Source organism: Danio aesculapii, chromosome 22 (genome assembly GCF_903798145.1).
Source record: "Danio aesculapii chromosome 22, fDanAes4.1, whole genome shotgun sequence".
Lineage (NCBI taxonomy): Eukaryota > Metazoa > Chordata > Actinopteri > Cypriniformes > Danionidae > Danio > Danio aesculapii.
Window position 1 is genome coordinate 25,509,562 of NC_079456.1, and position 9,892 is coordinate 25,519,453.

The window sequence follows — 9,892 nt, forward strand, 5'->3', positions numbered from 1 at the left end:
TCTATGTTAACAGACTGCAAGTTCTTTTATCAAATCTTGTATGTGTGTTTGTTCATTCAAGGGTACAAGGGTACACAGAATAATACCATATTTTCTGGGCTGATATATATATATATATATATATATATATATATATATATATATATATATATATATATGTCCACTGGGCAGCATTTAATTTGCATTGTAATGCGTTTTCTTGGACATACAAAAATATACATACATACATACATACATACATACATACATACATACATACATACATACATACATACATGCATGCATGCATGCATGTATGTATGCATGTATGTATGCATGTATGTATGTATGTATATTTTTGTATGTCCAAGAAAGCGCATTACAATGCAAATTAAATGCTGCCCAGTGGACATATTGCCTTATAAATACTCTTCCTGTTTTTTTATGGTTTGTTGTATTGTTTGTAACAATAAATAAATATGTAAGAGATTTAATGTATGTGTGTATATGTATGCATGTATTTTTGTTTTGTTTTTGCCATGGGAACAGTACATAATAATATTTTTCAACTTATTTTGCAATATACTAGTATTCAGTTTAAAGTGAATTCAGTGTCACCCATTCTAAATATTGTACGCATTTATTTTACTTGTTGACAGGTTACGCTGTTGTAATTATTAGGGGTTGAAGCGTGAAGCGCTGAAACCCTATTGTATTTGTTGAGATTTTTATTATTATTATTTTACTGCCGAAGTTTGCATCAGTCAGACCAAAACCGTAAGGCCTAGAGCGCTGAAACTTGGTCAGATGGTAGTACTCCAGTACACTACAGCCAGGACAAACAGAAGTCACTCAGATTTTCTGTACAACGCACCATTTTTCTGATACGAGATTTGTCCGAAACCTACTTTTGCGAACTAGTCCTAGGTTCCTAGAACCAAAACCAGTTCTGAAATGTTCTCTGGACACTGACTTTCAATATTTATCAAAAAAAGTAGAAAATTTGATTCTTGCGGGAAACAGTACACAAAAATGTTCCATGCTAATTGAAGCTAAATGCTACTTGTAGCTTGTGAAAGGAATGAGATATCACCAGACTTGGTACACATATGTATAAGGTCAAGTTGAGGTGACATCCTGAAAATTGGTGCTATTTGATCAAAAAATAGGAAAATACACATAACCAAGCAACCGTTCGTTCGATTAACATCAAGTTTGGTATGCAGTGTCTTTGTCCGAGGCCACATCAGAAAATGGCTGCTATTAGCCAACTAAGATTTGACCACCCATTAAACAAGGTCAACGATAGCCGATCGGAACAACTTGATGGGCACGTTCAACTCATTGTCCTAGAGGTCTGTACGAATTTTGAAAGAAATCAGTCACTAGGGGCAATTTTACATGTTTTTAGTGTGTAATTAGTTGTGTATTACACAACCTTTTGCACAGGCATACAAAATTTATATCAAACAAATACAAAACACCTTGACACCAAAACAACTGCTGTCACTCAAACCGTTCATTAAAAAATCATCAACTACTTTATGAACTAGTGCCTGGTTTTAGCTCACTTGCAACAAAACCAGCGTTGTTAGAATCTCTGGACTGAGTAGATCAATAATTATCAAAAAAGTTTATCTTTCCACTTTGAATAGCTGTAACAGGCTCATTTACAAAAGGGGCGTCTCTACTTGAACCTACATGCCTGTAAACCCATAAGGAAAACTTAAAACATCACAGAGGTGAGCACATGTGACATGAATGAAAACAAGCATGTAAAATTTTGTGGAGATCAGCTAATAGGTGGCCCTATAATAGTAGAAAAGGTCTCAAAAACACTGTGTTTCAATGTCTGTTGATGCTCAATAGTGTTTCAACCACCATTTTAGCCACTAGATGGATCAACTTGAAATTTGGCATGCAGTGTATTTGCTCAAAGTAGAATGACATGCTATAAAAATGGCCGCCATTAGCCAATTAAAATTGAGCACTCATTAAACACAGTTAGGGCTACGCTAGTTGGCGTTTCTGTGTGGAGTTTGCATGTTCTCCCTGCGTTCGCGTGGGTTTCCTCCAGGTGCTCCGGTTTCCCCCGCAGTCCAAAGACATGCGGTACCGGTGAATTGGGTAGGCTAAATTGTCCGTAGTGTATGTGTGTGTGAATAAGTGTGTATGTGTTTCCCAGTGATGGGTTGCAGCTGGAAGGGCATCCGCTGCATAAACAAATGCTGGATAAGTTGGCGGTTCATTCCGCTGTGGCGACCCCAGATTAATAAAGGGACTAAGCCGAAAAGAAAATGAATGATTGAATGAATGAATAAACACAGTTGGACTCATGGGCCTAGATGTCTGTAGAAATTTTAAAAGAAATCATCCACTAGGGGTCGATTTTGAGTTTTTGGAGTGTGTAATTCAAGTAATAATGTAATTAACTGTCAAATAAACTACTTACAGGCTTCCTAACAGATAAATAACCTTAGCTACTAAAATTAATTTGAACCATGATAATTGCTGCTTGCAGCTATATTTTTAAATATATTTGATATGAAAAATAAATGAAAAGGGTAAACAACGGATTAATTTTCACACTTATTGATCCTATTTGTGTATATGATGTACACACAAAATTCACATCGGGGTAAGACTCAGATTTAAAGCAGTATAGATTGTTTATTTAGAGAATTGTGTGGATTATTTGCTAAGAAAATTATATTCCATGCACTGGCATTAAGATCTATGACATTATTATCCTGTAATAATTTAATGTTTAAAAAATGCAAAGACATGGTTTTGTCATTGCAAAACGCATGGAAAATGGATTTGTAATTAAAAATAAAAAAGGACCGTAAAGGTAATAGACATAATTTCACATTTTCTTCAGATTAAACCTCTCACTCATTGATAATTTAGGATGTTTAAAATCATAGTGAATGTGTTATTTGTGTAGTAAAAGTACAAACAATATCTAGAAAATTAAAAATTCATTAACTACTTTTTATGGTATGAGGATTTATGTTTTCTCATAATTAAATATTACTGTTGGTTTAATGTATTATGAAGTAGACATTATTTGTTGAAATAAACAGATAAATCAATTACGAGTAAACTTACATGATTATGACAGGAAAGCTTCCTTCTGTAACATCTGGAAGTGTTTTTGTAGTCAGTAATCTGTAAGTACGCTGGAAACACTTCTGATGGCTTCTCGTTTTATCCTCTTTTCAACTGATAAAGAGAAAGAGGACAAGGTAAACAACCCTCATTTTCCTTTCATTTGCCTTTAAAATTGATAGACATTTTCCTGAATTAATAGATATCTCACTTTTTTTATAAAAGAAATTACCTGTATCGTGATTTTTGTTGTCAGTCTGGACACCGTCTGTTTTTTTCTTAATGCCAGGTGTGTAGTGTCTGTCAATATAATGGGAGGAGGTTTGTACTGTAGAACTGGATGAGCAGGTAAGTAGGCAGTCACAATGTAACTTCTCTAAGTGCAGCTAGTAATGCTTTTTTTCAAATAATATAAACATTTTAATGTCTAATATTTATTTTTCAATAACTTAAACCGTTTGTAATCTTTCAGTGGGGAATTGAGAAAGTACCATTTGAGACCAATGATCTTACAAAAGTTATTTAAATGACTGTGTGAGAGTTTTGTACATTCTTTGCACATTCCTGTCGTGGTTTGTTTGTCACTGTAAGAGCATGTTAAGAATGCCAAACTTCCAGTTACATTCTCAACATTTAAATAACCTGAAAGCAAGAATTTAAATCAAATGGCCTCATCATTTGAGTTTGCTTGTTCATATGAACATAAGGGTTTGATTGCATGTATGGATCTTGTTACAGTACAGGTCTTACAGATGCTCAGTTGGATGAGAGGTACATGTCAAAGTAAAATTCATAAATGACTTGACCCAGGTTATTCTTGCAGACGAGTCTCCATCACACTTCCTCAAACAACCTGCATTTTCCTATAGGCATAGGGCACTTCTGGAGGTCTGGCCATCCACATGATTTACAAGAAAGTAACTCTCAGACTCGGAATTAGTTCTTTATGCAGATATTCTGGTCATCAGAAGCACCAGTCTTCACTATAGTCATATAGTGTATGACTCTGACACTGCTTCATGGCTTATTCTTTTTATTGTTTTTGGTAAATGTTTCAACGGTTGGTTTGCAAATTTGAGGTTTGTTATCAGACCAACTGCATCATCAGTTTGATTTGACAGACGTCATAGATACACTACTGCAAGTCTGTGCCTCAGAACTAAATGTTTTACATTAGGATTAGAAAAAAAAACATTTAATATAATATATGTTATATATATGTTATAACATTTAATATATGTTAAACTGATTAAAGGTGGCTAAATTATAGTGTGTAGCCACTTTGTGCATGAAAAAAGAATTGCATTATAACAATATACCTATTCTGACAGTCTAAAATATTAAGTAGTTCTGAGACAGATTTGTAGTGCTGTCTGGCATATTTTTTGAGATTTTAATTTGGGAATTCATTTCATTTATTATATTGTATATCTTTTTATTTATTATAAATATAGGAGGTTCAATCTGCTGTGGCAACCCCTGCAGCAACTAAGCTGAAAAAAGTGAATGAGTGAATATTAAAATGATCATTTATTAACTGGCATATGTAGCCTGATGCATTGACAGTGCCACATTGCAAAATATCACTTGTGCTCTGCTTCCCTCAAGTGTCTGCAAATGTAAGTGCATTATATGTACACTGGAATCCAGGGGTGTCAAACCCAGTTCCTACAGGGCCGCAGCTCTCCACAGTTTAGTTCCAACTCTAATTAAACACAACTGATCTTACTAATTGAGTCCTTCAGGCTTGATTAAAACCTACAGGCAAGTGTGTTGAAGCAGGGTTGGAACTGTAGGGCTGCGGCCTTTCAGGAACTGAGTTTGACACCCCTGCTGTAAGCTGTTTTGTGATTTAAATACTAAAGAGTGGGAAATACTAAAATGCAAAATAAAGCCATCTACCAACAGGCGAATTTCCTTCCTGCTGCAACCCAGCTCTGAGAATTTACCAACTTGTGCACCCCTTAGTGCTGGGAAGCACCCACTTTCCTATTAAAACACACACTCACTCACACACAACATGCCATTTTCTTTATACAATGCACCTATATATGTCTTTGGACTGTGGGGGAATTTGGAGCAAATGCAAAATGAAGAAACAGAAAAACAAAAACGTCTGTATCGAGGACGAGTCGAGACTGTTTTAAACTGATCTTAAGGAAAGATGTGAAGATGGCACTTCTGTGTGAAAATATTGGATGACATCCTGTAAAGGGATAGATTCAAAATGTCCAGATCCAGGATGGGTTGTAACTCTCTGCTCTTTTATCTAGGCTTTTTAGGCCCAATCCCAATTCTACTCCTTAGCCCTTCCCCTTACCCTTACCCATACCCCTCATTTTTCGCGTTCCCATGAATGAGTAGGGGTGTCTTAGTTCTCTTTAGCTTTAAGGCATAGGGCTAAGGAGAAGGGGTAGATAGCCCTTTGAACTGAGATTTTTCAGGACCACACTTGAAACCAAGGGGTAAGATAATTTCCCAGAATACACCAGCCACAACGGCAGCATAGCTACACAGTGAAGTACAGAGATTCACAATTATCCATTTATAACATATTCAGGCACAGCAATTTGAATCTTGTTGTCTCGAGACAAGGGGAAGGGGTAGGGGTACAAAATAGAATTGGGAATGGACCTAACTGTAGGCTGTAAAACCCACTCCTCACTTTGGCTGGTGAGACTGCTTGATTGCATCCTTCCCTAGGTGGACTGCAATCTTTTGATGCATACCATAATCGTAAAATAAATGCACCAAAACTTATGCCAACTTATCCAGCATATGTTTTACGCTGCAGATGCCCTTCCAGCTGCAACCCATCACTGGGAAAACATCCATACACACTCATTCACACTCATACACTAAGGACAATTCAGCCTACCCAATTCACCTGTACCACATGTCTTTGGACTTGTGGGGGAAACTGGAGCACCTGGAGAAAACCCATGCAAACACGGGGAGAACATGCAAACTCCACACAGAAACGCCAACTGACCCAACTGATTATATTGTTTTGCAATATGAAGCAATTAAGAGTTAAAGCTAAATCAAAAATAATTTACAGAATACTTGAAATTTAAATGATTTAATAAAATTGTTTGGCTATGGGTATAATTAAGTTAGTTATAAAATATCTGTTATAAATTATAAAACATAAAATGATAAAAACATATAATATTAAGTGTACCCAGCTAAAATGTAAAAAAGTTACCTGAGATGGAAGGAAAGGGAGACAGGGGAAGGGTAAGAGCCAGATAGCAGGAGAGCCAGAGAAGGGAAACTCCCAAGAAGTCAGAGAGAAGTCTTATCCATGACCATGTGTCCAAAGCCCGGATGCTGAGAAATTAAAACTGACCAATGAAGAGCTTCATCAAAATGTAAGCACACTGTAACCCCCCTCCCCGAAATCCACACACTTCAGCCAGACTCTAACTTTTATTACCTCTTCTACTTTTGAAGGTGTATGTGCCTTTTTTTGTGAAAAAAGACATTATTTGGTGCAGTTTGCCTGGTCTTCAATGAGCCAGAGAGAGCCCATGTTTTTATCTCTCTGCATTGGTTACTGGATGAGACCCTTATTAAGTTCAAATCATTGATGCTTGCTTACAGAACAGCCTCTCACACTGCATCCTCTTACCTCCACAGAAGCAGGTGCTTCTGAAGGTCTACATCCCCTCCATGAGCTTCCGATCACGGAGTGAGCATTGCCTTGTGGTGCAATCAGAGAGAGGCTGTAAGTCACTTACCAAAAAAAAATTTTTTTATTCCACACTGGTGGAATGATCTTCCTATTTCCACTCAGACTGCGGATTCAATGATATCCTTCAAAAAAAAAACCTTCTTTTCCGTGATCACCTGAATCCCTGTGAATAAATTTAGGACCCCCTTTTCTCTCCCTCCACCACACAATAACTCAAACTGTGTGTGCGTCATACAGATGAGTGGGCTTGACAAACCACCTGTAAAAAACACACTCTTTCATATCTCTGACACTTTAACCGACATTTGCCCCAGTTGTTTTGCACATTTGCACCAGACAATGATTGTACAATCATTTAAAAAAACTTGTGGATTTATGTTAGTGTATTAAGTAACCACCTGTAGAAACCACCAGTAGAAACAAACACTCTCTCTCTCTCTCTCTCTCTCTCTCTCTCTCTCTCTCTCTCTCTCTCTCTCTCTCTCTCTCTCTCTCTCTTTCTCTCTCTCTCCTTCTCCTCCTTGCTCTATTCTCAGAGCTCTAACAGTTCCTTTGTATAATCAGCACTTATTGAGTGTATTTCCTCTTCTTGTTGAATGCCTCCTCAATTGTAAGTCACTTTGGACAAAAGCATCTGCTAAATGACTAAACGTAAATGTAAATCTCCATTAAAAAAAAATGCATAAGGGACAGGGACACTTTGTGGTCCGTTGTCTGGGCTTAACGGTGCCCTGAAGTGGGGCGTTGCCTTCCTGTGGGGGTCTTGGCACAGCTGCTGGGAAAATGATTAAGCCTGGGTTGGGCTGGCATCCTTATACCTGGGCTGGCATCCCTATACAACAACTCATAGTGACCAACTGAAAGGAAACATAAGATCACACATAAAATTTGCATGCTTTTTTATTGAATGAAATCAGATTTATGTAAACGACATATCAAAGGAATAAAAAAACATGAAAACAGTAAAGTGACCAGAATCCTAAAAATATACTGCGGCATTAAATACAAAATATATACAAATATATACTACATTAAGGATTGTTTACTGGCGTTGCCTAATCCAGAGCTTAGCATATTGGTTATCTTATGCATCCTTCAAAATAAATAATTGCTTAATGATGTGCTGCCTATTGAATTGACGATGTACTGTATACGTGTGTGGTCAGAGCAAGCTTGACTTCCTCTGACTGATGTGGCAGAAGTTTTTTCTTGTATGCTTTAGAGCTGAAGTGACTTAGTTTTGCATGTTGTGAGAGGAGACACAGGTTTGCTTAGACTAAACTGTTTAAATCAAGCCAGTAGCATGAAGATCCTCCATCTTCAACTCTGTGAGTTTATTATGTTCTGAACATATTTATTTGCACTTTGTATATTAAAAACAGTAATAAATTGTTTTATGCTTTGGACTGTTTTTATGGCTAACCTTAATTGTGGTGCTTTTTATATCTTACAGATGCATTCATCTGTTGTCAAGCTGCAGTGTTGGATCTATTAACTGATCTTGGATCAAATGTGACCCTAAACTGTGATCTTGATGAAAATGATGTTTACTGGATTTTACTGAAAACTCCAGATCCTCCAAATGTAATTCTGCGATCATTCTCAACATCAGCATCCTCTTTATTTTTGAATAAAACATTCAGAAGTAAATATTCAGTGCAGTTTAAACATCGTCTGGTTATTAATCACGTCACTGCTGATGAATTGGGAGTTTATTACTGTATGAGCACACGCACACCTCCACAATTTAGCAACAGCAACAGAATCTACATCACCGGTGAGTTCATTTACTCATTACTGTTGATCTGAAAATACTGATGATCACTGTTTAAGTTTGTCAGTTATTATTTTAAATATTTTTTTAAAGTATTTTTTAGTTGACTGACTATGACAATGTGACTACTTTCCTTACATAAGCAGGTCAACAAACTTTGTGTCAGAATCACACAGGGCTGGAGTTTATTGAGCAGGATCAAAAACAACATCAGGCTATTGTCATCATCATATCTGCTGTGATGAACGGTCTCCTGCTCATTCTGCTGATTGGTAAGCTTTGGGTTCTTTAGCTAAAAAAATTGATTAAAAAACTTGACAGAATTTGAAATCTCTGTTCCATGTTTAGGACTAGTGAAGGTTTTTGTTATTGGAAACAGAAGATTCACAGAACAATCAGGACAAATGAACACTGATCTTCAACAGACACAAGTTACAGAACAGCATCAGGATCCAGAGCAGCTACAGGTAAATTATGTGGAAACATCACAATATTGAAAACAACTCTTTTCTTGCTTGATATATCATTCTTGCTAATTGTTATTTGAGCATTTAACATCTGTTTTATTAAAGGATATTTTATATTTAGCTAAAATATTTTAATATCACTCTTTCAGTATGCCACAATGGACTTTTCCAAGTTTCGCAAAAAAATGCGCTCCAGCCAAAACAACACCACCTACGCTGCTCTACACCTGCCGAAATCATGAACGCAGAAGTAGGACTGATCTCATGCTTATTTTATTCACTTTTTTAAAAGTACATTTAGTTCTGAAACTCCTAACCACAAACTGACAGCAAAATATTCAGGACAATAACCAGCCGACCATTATATAGGTCAAAGTATTTGTAAAAGTTCTGAGATAATGGTGTAAACCCACAAATAAACAAAGAAATAAGCTAAAATTATCTACGTTTTATCAATTTGCAATTTATTTGTTGTTTTATTTTTTCTTCTGAGTTTAAAATCATGAGATTCATCATCAATTATTTATGTTTATATCTTTAGCTGTTTTAAGCAGGAAAAGTATGTTGTTTACATTTGAAATGTTTTTATTATTAAATGCTGAATGAAGATCTGTATGTTTTATAGCCACAAATGATTCACCTTTAGATCTCTGTGGCATCAAAATGTTATTAAATATCTGCTTTATGAAAGTTCGTTAAGAAGTTTTGGTTTACAAGTTCTCATTTAAGAGTAATGGTTATGGTTTGTTTTGCAGCAACTGTATTAGTTTTATCTGTTAGCAATTGTTGCAATCTTATCAACCAAACTTTGGTCTTGTATCTTGCTGCAAAATTGTTAATACTTAGAATGAAAATCTTTGCACA

At 36.1% G+C, this 9,892-nt stretch overlaps 1 long non-coding RNA gene across 1 annotated transcript in view; it reads right to left on the minus strand.

Moving 5' to 3' along the window:
• LOC130215747 (uncharacterized) overlaps positions 1–3,409 on the minus strand; it is a 49,616-nt gene extending 46,207 nt beyond the window's left edge. The window contains exons 1-2 of the long non-coding RNA XR_008835736.1: positions 3,323–3,409; positions 3,091–3,204 (exon numbers count right to left, since the gene is read on the minus strand). This is a non-coding gene — a long non-coding RNA (uncharacterized LOC130215747). The remainder of the gene's footprint in view (positions 1–3,090; positions 3,205–3,322) is intronic.
• Between the last annotated feature and the right edge of the window lie 6,483 nt (positions 3,410–9,892).